Source organism: Lepidochelys olivacea (assembly GCF_965140295.1).
Source record: "Lepidochelys olivacea isolate rLepOli2 genome assembly, chromosome: 8".
NCBI classification, from domain to species: domain Eukaryota; kingdom Metazoa; phylum Chordata; order Testudines; family Cheloniidae; genus Lepidochelys; species Lepidochelys olivacea.
In genome coordinates this window covers 280,494-292,956 of record NC_140418.1, presented here as the reverse complement: position 1 = coordinate 292,956, position 12,463 = coordinate 280,494, and the positions used below count along the sequence as shown (strand labels likewise).

The 12,463-nt window shown below is 44.3% G+C and overlaps 1 protein-coding gene across 3 annotated transcripts in view; it reads left to right on the top strand.

Annotated features, from left to right (window-relative positions):
• Nucleotides 1–12,463, top strand: part of KDM3B (lysine demethylase 3B) — a 135,948-nt gene that overhangs the window by 32,083 nt on the left and 91,402 nt on the right. The gene's annotated exons all lie outside the window — the stretch shown is intronic.

Sequence of the window (12,463 nt, the reverse complement as noted above, 5' to 3'; positions counted from 1 at the left end):
TACCTGTATCCTTTCAGAAGTCTCTAGTGTAGAAAAGAGACTTCATTACCTCGATGTGAGGCAAGCTTTGGCCTCTTATCTACAGAGAACAAAACAAATCCATCACCTAGGCTATTTCTGGCCATAGCAGAACGAGTCTAAGTGCAAGCTATGTCTTCCCAGAGGATTCCTAGTGGATCTCTGGGTGCATCCGACTTTATCAACTGGCAGTCCTTCCTCTCTGCCTTGGGTACAGGCTCACTCTGAGATCACAGCCAGCCTCAGTAGTGTCGCTCCAAGAAGTACCTCTGCTTATGATTTGTGAGGCAGCAGTATGGCATTCCATCCATGCTTTCAGAAGACATTATGCCTTGGTCCAAGCTGCCTCCTCTGCCGATGCATTATTTGGGGTGATAGTTCTGCAAGTGGCCATACTACCTTATATCCTTGCCACCCTTGTCCTCTGAGTACTGCAGGTCTGTCACACACTATGGAATATGCATAGGGACCACACATCTTGAAGAATTCCAGTTCTGAAGGGCAAGTAACTTCCCTTTTTCTGGAATGTTGTTCCCTTTGGCAAGTGAAAACTCCCTCTTGATCCTGTTGTATGGGGAAGAGCAGATCATAGGATAGGCAACGTAGATTTTTTTTTAACTGAAAAACAGATAATCTGTGCTGAAATAACAGATCCTTCGCTAACTTTTCTTTTTCGTCAAGCAGGACTCCACCTGGGTTGCAAGGCGTGGGGACCATCATTGCCCGAGTAGCAGATTGAGAGAGACTGGGGCACAGTGATTTCTAATTTGCAAATTGTTTTCAAAAATTTGCTTTTGTAACACACACACATACTGCGTAGTTGTGGTTCATCTGAAATTTAATACAATGATTGATTTATAACTATTTCGCTTGAGCAAGATTTCAGCATGGAGCACAGTGTGGGCTGGGTTCCATGGGGGGACTTGGAGTTTGGGAAGAGGGAGGGGCAGACAATGCCACAGTTTCGTTAAGGAACTCCATGAGACATAGATACAGAGCAATGCTTGCCATATAGAAGAGGACGGAAAAAGTAGTTACGCATTAGTTCAAATACCCTCAATGTTACAACTGGGAATTTAGCAGCACAGCAAGAGGATGTATTGGTGGGGAGGACTAGAGTACTTTGACGTACCAGCTTGGGGTTCTGGTTGCTGCTGCAGTGCCATTCCACCCTATAGTCTTTCTGACTTTAGTAACAGGGTTCTCCAGATAAGGGTGGAGAATCATCTCATTGCCCCTCTTATCTTGGGAGAGGGCAGGGTTAGAGAGGGCAGCTCCATGATCCCTTCTGCCTCCTCACTCTCTCCCTCCTGTGCTCTGCTGGACAATGGGGAGGTTTAGATTGGATATTAGGAAAAACTTTTTCACTAAGAGGGTGGTGAAACACTGGAATGCGTTACCTAGGGAGGTGGTAGAATCTCCTTCCTTAGAGGTTTTTAAGGTCAGGCTTGACAAAGCCCTGGCTGGGATGATTTAACTGGGAATTGGTCCTGCTTCGAGCAGGGGGTTGGACTAGATGACCTTCTGGGGTCACTTCCAACCCTGATATTCTATGATTCTATGAGGCCAGTTGGGTTTACAAGGACATTGTGAGGCACTTCAGGGTCAATACAGGGGGGCGCTGGACAGCACCTGGTCCAGTTCCTCATAAACGATGATGTCCCCAGCCTGACTGACTTGACTGGATTATCTGGCCCTCCAGTATAGGAACTTCAGATGTTCCATTCTTTCACTGCACTGCTTTGTTGTCCGATTGGATGTCTGCCTGTGCCAGCCTCTCTGAAATGTCACTGTAAAGGTGACTATTTAAACTGCTCCATCCAAAATTGTGGCGTAGAGGGTAGTCCGCCCTGATATTAAGTTCTCAGGTATTGTTGGTGGGCCAAGCAACTGCTTTTGGCGCTTCCTTCATGGTACATTGGTATTGCTGTGAAAATAGTATAATAGGAAGTTGTTCTTCTGAGGTGGTCAGTACATGTTGGAAATTTGTTACCACCAGATATTAGTTTAACCATAAATTCCTTTATTAATTTTGAAGGCCAAATGCTATTTGTACAGGTGCTTTAAATGTGCATTAAAGGTCTAAGTCAGTGGTTCCCAAACTTGTTCCGCTGCTTGTGCGTAGAAAGCCCCTGGCGGGCCGGGCTGGCTTGTTTACCATCCGCAGGTTCGGCCAATCGCAGCTCCCAGTGGCTGCGGTTCGCTGCTGCAGGCCAAGGGACATACTGGCCGCCACAGGTAATCGCGGCTCCCAGTGGCTGCGGTTCGCTGCTCCAGGCCAATGGGAGCTGCTGGAAGTGGCAGCCAGTACATCCCTTGGCCCGCGCCGCTTCCAGCATCTCCCATTGGCTTGGAGCAGCGAACCGCAGCCACTGGGAGCTGCGACTGGCCGAACCTGCGGATGGTAAACAAACCAGCCCGGCCCGCCAGGGGCTTTCCCCGCACAAGCGGCGGAACAAGTTTGGGAACCACTGGTCTAAGCAAACATCACACTCATACAACGTACAGTTATAAGCAAAGATCAGGTACTTACAACAGGAGTAGGCTCAGGATGCTGAAATCCATGTTGGCCGTCTCCAACATGGACAGACACACTAGTAATGAACTCTTTAAAAGGTTACCTTTTTACACTTAACAAACAAGTTATGTAATTGCCAGTTGCTGACTTTAACTAAGAACCAGTTTTGGGTGGCTTGGAGTTGACCCTTTTTCTTAGGCCTGAAGTAGACAAAATTTATCACGGGGCCTCTTTCATAAGATAGCATTGGTATGTTAAAGGTTCATTACAGAACAACTTTTAACCAGTTTGTAACCATCTTCTATAATTTAAAGGCTTTTTTCGAGGACTTTTCCTCCTGTCTTATTATTTACCTTTCAGGTTCAGTTTTTCCAATTAAGCCATATTCTTTCAAGGCCTTCCCAACACTACTAACAAAACTTGCTCTTCATGGTGACTTACACCTCTTTTTCTTTTAACTAACTTATCCTACAGAACAGCACGCTACTCTGGGAGCATACAGGGGACAGGTGCCTTTTTATAGATTGAGTAAGGGTCAGGAAGAAAAGATTTCAGTGCACTGTGGAATTGGAAGTGCAGAACTGCTGAAAATTGAGTCCTGGTACAGGCCTCATAACCTATTCCACACTGCAAATGCACAGTTACAGGGGTGTGCTATACCCTTAAGTGTCCACTTATCCACATGCCTCAGGTACTTAGAGCTACTCATCCTCTACTTGTTTTCAGAAGTATGCTTCTAGGGTTTCCGGTTGGATAACGGGGTTTATGGCACAAATCCATGCATTGACATATTTATAGGCGCTAGTGTAGACATACCTTAATTGACTTGATCAGGGTTGTGCAGGAAGCCTGTGAAGGCAGGAAATGGAACTGGTGTCTCTGGCTAGCCTCTAACCATTGGGCCATCCTTCATTTCAACAGGTAACATTTCAGACAGTTACATAATTAAGGTGATACAAATGACATTTCTAAAATTGAGCGTTTTTCCCTTTTGCATTTTATATAAAGACTTGAAATGTAAAGTTTTTTCTGCTTGTTTTACCTTCGGTTGCATTTACATTAGACCTTTTGAAGAGCACCGACAGGCCACCAGTGATTTTACTACCATATGATCATGGTTGTACCATGTCTAGATTTATTTATTTAGCGTGTGCATAGTCTTCTAGCCAAGTGATGGCCTCTTCAGTGGCGTGATGCTAGGCCACTGCTGAACCTAGTCAGCAGGCATTCGACAATGTGCGTCATTGTCTGTGTTGCACCACAGCTGCACGAAAGGCTGTCTCAAAGGCCCCAGCAATACTGGTTGGCTGTACAGAGACCTTGCCCGGTCCAGAACCTGTTCAACAGGGCTCATTGGCGCCAGGGCAGATCAAAACCAGGCAGGCAAATTGTGGAGTTGGCGACAAGGGACTAGTTGGGGATTATAACTGATATCCATTCATCTCGCCAGAGAGTTTCTGCCCTCTCATCCTGGTGTGGTGGATGAGACCATAATGGGCGACGTAATGCAAACGTGCAGCTGGTGGTTTAAAAAGGTCATTGTGCAGTGGCAGGCTTGAGTTGGCGAGTACTTTCTCCAGTAACTTGCCAGTGGCAACCTCTCTTCTGTTATGAGGAAGAGCAGTATTGCTCAGAACTGGGAGCCATGGGAGTGGTGTCGGACGCAGGTGCTGGAGATGATACCCATGGTGGCATGTAACTGCGTATCCACCAGTTTGGTGTGTGATCGGCTCCATACTGATGTGCAGTACTCCGCCACCAAATACGAGGTGGCAAGCGCTGACGTCCGCAGAGTTGGAGCACGAACACCCCATGACGAACCTGCCAGTTTGCTAAGAAGATTGTTGCGTGTCTTATCTTTAGCTGCTGCCTTTTTCAGGTGGGCATGGTAACTCAGTGTGCAGTCTAAGGTCACTCCTAGATAGACCGGTTCTACTTCATGCTTCACCATCTGACCACTCAGATAAACATTCAGTTCTCGGGTTGCGCTGGCATGATGAAGATGAAACAAACTGGAGTCTGTTTTTATGATGCTTGGCTGGAGGCGCCAAGCCTTACAGTAGTCGGCTAACTTTGTCATGTCCCAGTTTAAGGTGGCATCTAGCTTGTGGACCATCTGGGCCTGGGTACTGCAACAGATGATGTTTGCGTAAATGAACTTTCATGACTCCGCTGTTGGCAGGTCACTGATGTAAAGATTGAACAGAGTTGGCAAAAGAACAGAGCCCTGGGGTAACCCATTGCTCTGTCGTCTCCAAGTACTTGTCTAGATGATATGGTATAAAACCAGGTTTCAGAGTAACAGCCGTGTTAGTCTGTATTCGCAAAAAGAAAAGGAGTACTTGTGGCACCTTAGAGACTAACCAATTTATTTGAGCATGAGCTTTCGTGAGCTACAGCTCACTTCATCGGATTCATACCGTTTCCACGCTGTAGCTCACGAAAGCTCATGCTCAAATAAATTGGTTAGTCTCTAAGGTGCCACAAGTACTCCTTTTGGTATAAAACCAGTTTATCTGTTTGGCGTCTTGTTTACATGTGTGCTCCTATTGCTGCTGTATGTGGAGATGAATAACTGGTGGGAAACTGTGGTGTGTGTGTGTGTGTGTGGGGGGGTAAACCTACTGTAGACAAGGCCGTAGTCTTCCATGGTATATGAGAACAAAATGCTAATGTAAGTAACCAGCTGAAAAAGAACTCGTCTTTTACCCAGGCCTTCCAGGCTGCTTTCATATATCACTGTAAGGGACTGCGGAAGACTTTGTTATGGCCTAGCTAGGGAACTTCCGCTTTCTCGAGGCCGCCCGGTCACTGTAGGACATGGAGAACCAACTCTAACCGGTTTCGGCCAGTTCTATCTGCCCTGTGCAGGCAGCGGAAAGCCCCTGTTGGAAAGTACCTTATTATATATTCATGAGCTGCTTTTGTGTACTGCTTATTAGGGCTCGCTGTTTACCCGTTCGTCGGACTCCGTCCCAGGCAAAGCTCCGGTGTGCTGGGTTTTCCGCTTCTGTGACAGCAACGCTTGGAGTCCCCTTTGCGGGTGTGTCACTAACCTTCAATAAAGCCAATAACTCGTTGCTTAGCTGCGTGTGGGTCTCGTTTTTCAGAGTACCTCTGCCGGCCTGCGGTGCTTCAAACACGTTGGCCCAGAACAATCACAAAGATGCAAAAAAGGGGCACAAGCTCAATTTTAGTTCTTTAATGGCTCTTTAGTGTTCCCCGTTAGTTGCAATAAACTAAACAAAGGGTTATACAGGTTTGTCCATCAGGCTGTCTCTATACTGCAAAAATTGTGTACGCCATAATCCTTGGTAGAATAAGCTTTATTAGAAACTGTTTAGTGTGGATAGAGCCTAAGGGAGACTTATTCCATAGGGTGGGGAATTCAGGAACTTGAGCAAGTCTTTGCTTGACTCCCTCCAAGCAGCAGCAGTGGATTTCTGTAGTTTTGCTAAGGATTTGTGTACACTAGGCACTTTCCACAAAATTTCCCAGTACCAGCAATCGGGTAGTATAAACAAGACACCACTGGCGGTGGTATACCTGCTCTGCTCAGAGTTACAGTGTAAAAATGCTACTGGCAGCAGGAGTCCTTGTCTAGACTAGTAACCCCATCAGTGGTAGAAATGGTGAGAAACTTTGGGAGAATAAAGGCTAATGTAGTCAAGGCCTTAGCATATTTAATATTTTTCTCCTTCCAACTCAGAACTGAAGACAGGAGATCTAAGTGTCTTAAAAACCTCTGAAAACATTTTTGAAATATATATTTGAATAAATCAAGAGTCCAGATGTAATAAATATTCAAATTAAGGTGTGTGTGCGGGGTGGGGAACACCTCCCAAAACTTCTCAATTATTACAGCACCCTCACAATGGCTTCTTGATATTCCAGCATGTGTGGTATGTTGCTGCCTTTCACCTCTCACATACAAAGAGCATATTATGTTTGTTCTCAGATCGTCTTGCCCTTGTCTTTATTTCTCTCCTCTCTTTGCCTTGCAAAAGCCTCCTCTTCTTCTCTTTGCACAATCTCCATGTCATTGGCATCAGCTTCCTTCTTTGCAGCTCTTGCTGTCTTGAACAGCCTCCATGTGAATCTGCATTATACATCACTTTGCAAATAGTCTGAAAATATGATTATTGGTGGGTGTGTGTGTGTATCTTTGTTATATCCACACATAGCAATCAATCCACAAAAGTATTTCAGGCAGTCTTTACAAGTCATTCTCCATCTTATGCATACTCAATGTCCGCCATTTGGGACAAAATAAAGAATTTATTTTCTATGCTTTGAATGTGGACACTTGAGAGCACAACCTGTTGGCCTCAGCCTGGTTAGCTTCCTCTTCGTTGTGCTCCACTGTTTGGAATGGTAGCCTCTGCCATCTCTTCCTTGCATGATTGGCCTTGGAGAAGATTGCTAGCAGATCTTCATGAGAAAAATAATATGATACTGGTTCAGAACCAAAAGTTGTGTGGTTCTCTATAGTTACATACAAAAACTGTACAGGCTGTGCACATGTATAAATTAAATATCCAAAGATGAAGAAAAAAGGGAAGAGGGAAAACACTGAGAAAGTGTCAGAAATAGCAACTATTCCCACCGCTCTTTCAGTAGCTCATAACTTCTTGAAACTTTTTTCACCTTCTGAGCTAGAATTTTCCAGCCTTGATCTCCACCAGAGAAATGATTTTTCTAAAAAATATTTACAAAAAGTTCAGTTATCTGAAAACGATGGTGGGTGGGGGAGAGAATGTACAATGGGAAAAATTATTTTGGCAACCTTTAACAGCCCTTCTTCTAAAGTAGAAATTTGGCAGGGTGAAAATTCTTGTAGAGTAGAAGTGCCATTCAGTATTCCAGTGAAAACTGGCTTTAATAGGTTGAATTGAGGAAGGTAGCTTGCACGCACACATCACTCTGACTAATATCTGTGTCCTAAATAAAAGGGCTGCCTATATATGCATAGTTAACTGTAGTGATGTAGAATTCTTAGGTTCTAAGAGGGTCTAGGAATTCTTCAGAAGAGCACCTACAAATATTTCTCCTGTGGAACTCAGGAGCTTTTTTGGTATGAGGTGTGGGAAGTGTGGGTGATCTCCAACTTCTGTCCTTTGCTGGTGGCCCTCAGTTATATTTTGTTAATTAGTAAAAGTCTTTGATTGTAATATACAACATACCATTGATGTTTTACACTTACAGAAGCATTCTTCCGTCATCCTCGCTTGGAAGGGTTGTGGTGTTACTGTGCAGATGGAAAAATCCCCTCCATTGACATAAGCTGTGTCTGCACTAGGGGTATGTCGCCTTAGCTATGCTCGTATAGTCCCTGTAGTGTAGACATACCCAAAGGCTTGGAATGCAGCAGCATTAGTGTTTGATTTTGAGAAGGTGTGACGTTATTGACATGAACTGTGACTGTATAGATCATTGTTGCAACCAGGGTCCTTTGGTTGTACCAGGTCTTGTACAGAGGAGGTCAAGTGGGGTGTCTATGGGAAAGGTTATAGTTTGCTGGTTATGATTATGCTGTCTGTATGTGTGTGTCATTTTTATATTTCAAGTTATGAATATTGGCTATGTACTTGTATCTCAGTGTTTGATTCTAAGTAGCCTCAGTGAAGCATTTGGTCAGCTTTTCGAGAAAGGACTATTCTGAACAAGTGCCCAATCAAGAAATACTTAACTGACAATGGACTTTGGGAGACGCCAATCCACATCTGAGCTTTCCTGGGAACATTCAAACTAACATGTAAACAATGACGTCTGCCTGAAAAGAACTGAGTCATGCATGGACATGTGACTCCAAACTCCATCTTGCTGCTGTGATTTTCCACAGTAAGAACAAAGGGGTGTCCTTCCACATTGGAGAGGATATAAAAAGCCCTGGAAATCCCTCCATTTTGTCTTTAATCCTGCTTCTTACCTTTGGAGGAACTTTGCTAGAAACAGAAGCTCTGAACAAAGGACTGAATGACCCATCCAGGCTGTGGATGTACTCCGGAGACTTGATTTGAACCTGCAGTTTATTCCATCACTGCTACAAGCCTGAACTAAGAACTTTGCCATTACTGTATGTAATTGATTCCATTTAACCAATTTTAGCTCTCATCTATGTTTTTCTTTTTATGAATAAACCTTTAGATTCTAAAGGATTGGCAACAGCGTGATTTGTTGGTAAAATCTGATTTGTATATTGACCTGGGTCTGGGGCTTGGTCCTTGGGATCGGGAGATCCTTTTTTCTTGTACTGGCGTATTGGTTTTCATAACCAGTCATCCCCATAAGGAGTGGTGCTCATGGTGATACAAGGGAACTGGCGTATCTGAGGGAATTGCTTGTATGACTTCTGGTTACCTAGTCGGGTAAAACCAAAGTCCTCTCTTTCAGAGTAACAGCCGTGTTAGTCTGTATTTGCAAAAAGAAAAGGAGTACTTGTGGCACCTTAGAGACTAACCAATTTATTTGAGCATAAGCTTTCGTGAGCTACAGCTCACTTCATCGGATGCATACCGTGGAAACTGCAGCAGACTTTATATATACACAGAGAATATGAAAAAATACCTTCTCCCACCCCACTGTCCTGCTGGTAATAGCTTATCTAAAGTGATCATCAGGTGGGCCATTTCCAGCACAAATCCAGGTTTTCTCACCCTCCACCCCCCCACACAAATTCACTCTCCTGCTGGTGATAGCCCATCCAAAGTGACAACTCTTTACACAATGTGCATGACAATCAAGTTGAGCTATTTCCCTGCACAAATCCAGGTTTTCTCACACACCCCCCCCACCCCCATACACACACAAACTCACTCTCCTGCTGGTAATAGCTCATCCAAACTGACCACTCTCCAAGTTTAAATCCAAGTTAAACCAGAACATCTGGGGGGGGGGTAGGAAAAAAACAGGAGGACACAGGCTACCTTGCATAATGACTTAGCCACTCCCAGTCTCTATTTAAGCCTAAATTAATAGTATCCAATTTGCAAATGAATTCCAATTCAGCAGTTTCTCGCTGGAGTCTGGATTTGAAGTTTTTTTGTTTTAAGATAGCGACCTTCATGTCTGTGATTGCGTGACCAGAGAGATTGAAGTGTTCTCCGACTGGTTTATGAATGTTATAATTCTTGACATCTGATTTGTGTCCATTTATTCTTTTACGTAGAGACTGTCCAGTTTGACCAATGTACATGGCAGAGGGGCATTGCTGGCACATGATGGCATATATCACATTGGTGGATGTGCAGGTGAACGAGCCTCTGATAGTGTGGCTGATGTTATTAGGCCCTGTGATGGTGTCCTGCACTGCTATGGGTACCCGCATGGCCCCACAGTATGCCAACATTTTTATGGCTGATTTAGAACAACGCTTCCTCAGCTCTCATTCCCTAAAGCCCCTACTCTACTTGCGCTATATTGATGACATCTTCATCATCTGGACCCATGGAAAAGAAGCCCTTGAGGAATTCCACCATGATTTCAACAATTTCCATCCCACCACCAACCTCAGCCTGGTCCAGTCCACACAAGAGATCCACTTCCTGGACACTACAGTGCTAATAAACAATGGTCACATAAACACCACCCTATACCGGAAACCTACTGACCGCTATTCCTACCTGCATGCCTCCAGCTTTCACCCTGACCACACCACACGATCCATCGTCTACAGCCAAGCTCTGCGATACAACCGCATTTGCTCCAACCGCTCAGACAGAGACAAACACCTACAAGATCTCTGTCAAGCTTTCTTACAACTACAATACCCACCTGCAGAAGTAAAGAAACAGATTGATAGAGCCAGAAGAGTTCCCAGAAGTTACCTACTACAGGACAGGCCTAACAAAGAAAATAACAGAACGCCACTAGCCGTCACCTTCAGCCCCCAACTAAAACCCCTCCAACGCATTATTAAGGATCTACAACCTATCCTAAAGGATGACCCAGCACTCTCTCAAATCTTGGGAGACAGGCCAGTCCTTGCCTACAGACAGCCCCCCAACCTGAAGCAAATACTCGCCAACAACCACATACCACACAACAGAACCACTAACCCAGGAACTTATCCTTGCAACAAAGCCTGTTGCCAACTGTGCCCACATATCTATTCAGGGGACACCATCACAGGGCCTAATAACATCAGCCACACTATCAGAGGCTCGTTCACCTGCACATCCACCAATGTGATATATGCCATCATGTGCCAGCAATGCCCCTCTGCCATGTACATTGGTCAAACTGGACAGTCTCTACGTAAAAGAATAAATGGACACAAATCAGATGTCAAGAATTATAACATTCATAAACCAGTCGGAGAACACTTCAATCTCTCTGGTTACGCGATTACAGACATGAAGGTCGCTATCTTAAAACAAAAAAACTTCAAATCCAGACTCCAGCGAGAAACTGCTGAATTGGAATTCATTTGCAAATTGGATACTATTAATTTAGGCTTAAATAGAGACTGGGAGTGGCTAAGTCATTATGCAAGGTAGCCTGTGTCCTCTTGTTTTTTCCTACCCCCCTCTTCCCCCCCCCCCAATGTTCTGGTTTAACTTGGATTTAAACTTGGAGAGTGGTCAGTTTGGATGAGCTATTACCAGCAGGAGAGTGAGTTTGTGTGGGGGGGTGGAGGGTGAGAAAACCTGGATTTGTGCTGGAAATGGCCCACCTGATGATCACTTTAGATAAGCTATTACCAGCAGGACAGTGGGGTGGGAGGAGGTATTTTTTCATATTCTCTGTGTATAAATAAAGTCTGCTGCAGTTTCCACGGCATGCATCCGATGAAGTGAGCTGTAGCTCACGAAAGCTCATGCTCAAATAAATTGGTTAGTCTCTAAGGTGCCACAAGTACTCCTTTTCTTTTTGCAAAGTCCTTCTTTGTTTGGCTGGTTTGGTGTGCCTTAGTAATAAAGGAAACCCAGCCTTGGGCCATTAACTGCCCTGCTCTAAGCAACTTGTCCTGAATTGATACTCTCAGTTGTGTCCCGCTAGAGGCCGCTTCGTTACAGAAGGCAGTATCCTTTTAGTGGTTAGATTAGGGACTGAGACTCCTGGATTCTGTTCCTGTCTTCACCACTCATTGGGTAACTTCAGACTATTCACTTCAGTGTCTCTGTACTTCCAATTACCAGGCTGAAAAACAGGGATGCTACCTGAGAGGTTGAGGGTTAATATGTTAAAGTGCACTGCAATTGTATTGTAGAGGAGATTTAATATATTACAAAGTTTCTAGTGAGTAAATAAATCTGGGTAATCCCAAACACTGACAGAAGTGTGTGCCTATATTTTAGAGAATGGAATAGCAGTGCCCACCCAATGTAAGAGGAGAACTTCTTGTTTAGAGTGTGCTCTATGGATATGATGAATAGCAGTTGTAACAATTTATCATAACTGTCGGGCCAATCTGTTGGAAATTTAGAATGGGAGGGTAGGATTGAAAGCAGTTTAAAATCCTTATCTTTGATTAAAAGTCTAGAAAACATGACTTATGAGGGAAGATTGAAAACACTGGGTTTGTTATGTCCCCTCTCAGTCTTCTCTTCCCCAGACTAAACAGTTTTCGGGTACATAAAGGTTGTAACAAGGAGGAGAGAGAAAAATTGTTTTTCTTAACCTCTGAGGGTAGGACAAGAAGCAATGGGCTTAAATTGCAGGAAGGGCAGTTTAGGTTAGACATTAGGAAAAACTTCCTAACTGTCAGAGTGGTTAAGCACTGGAATAAATTGCCTAGGGAGGTTGTGGAATCTGTGTCATTGGGGATTTTTAAGAGCAGGTTAGACATACACCTGTCAGGGATGCTCTAGATAATACTTAGTCCTGCCGTGAGTTCAGGGGACTGAACTAGATGTCCTCTCAAGGTCCCTTCCAGTTTTATGATCTTTGAAAGGCCTGTTTGGAGTGTGTTACTTCCACCTGGAT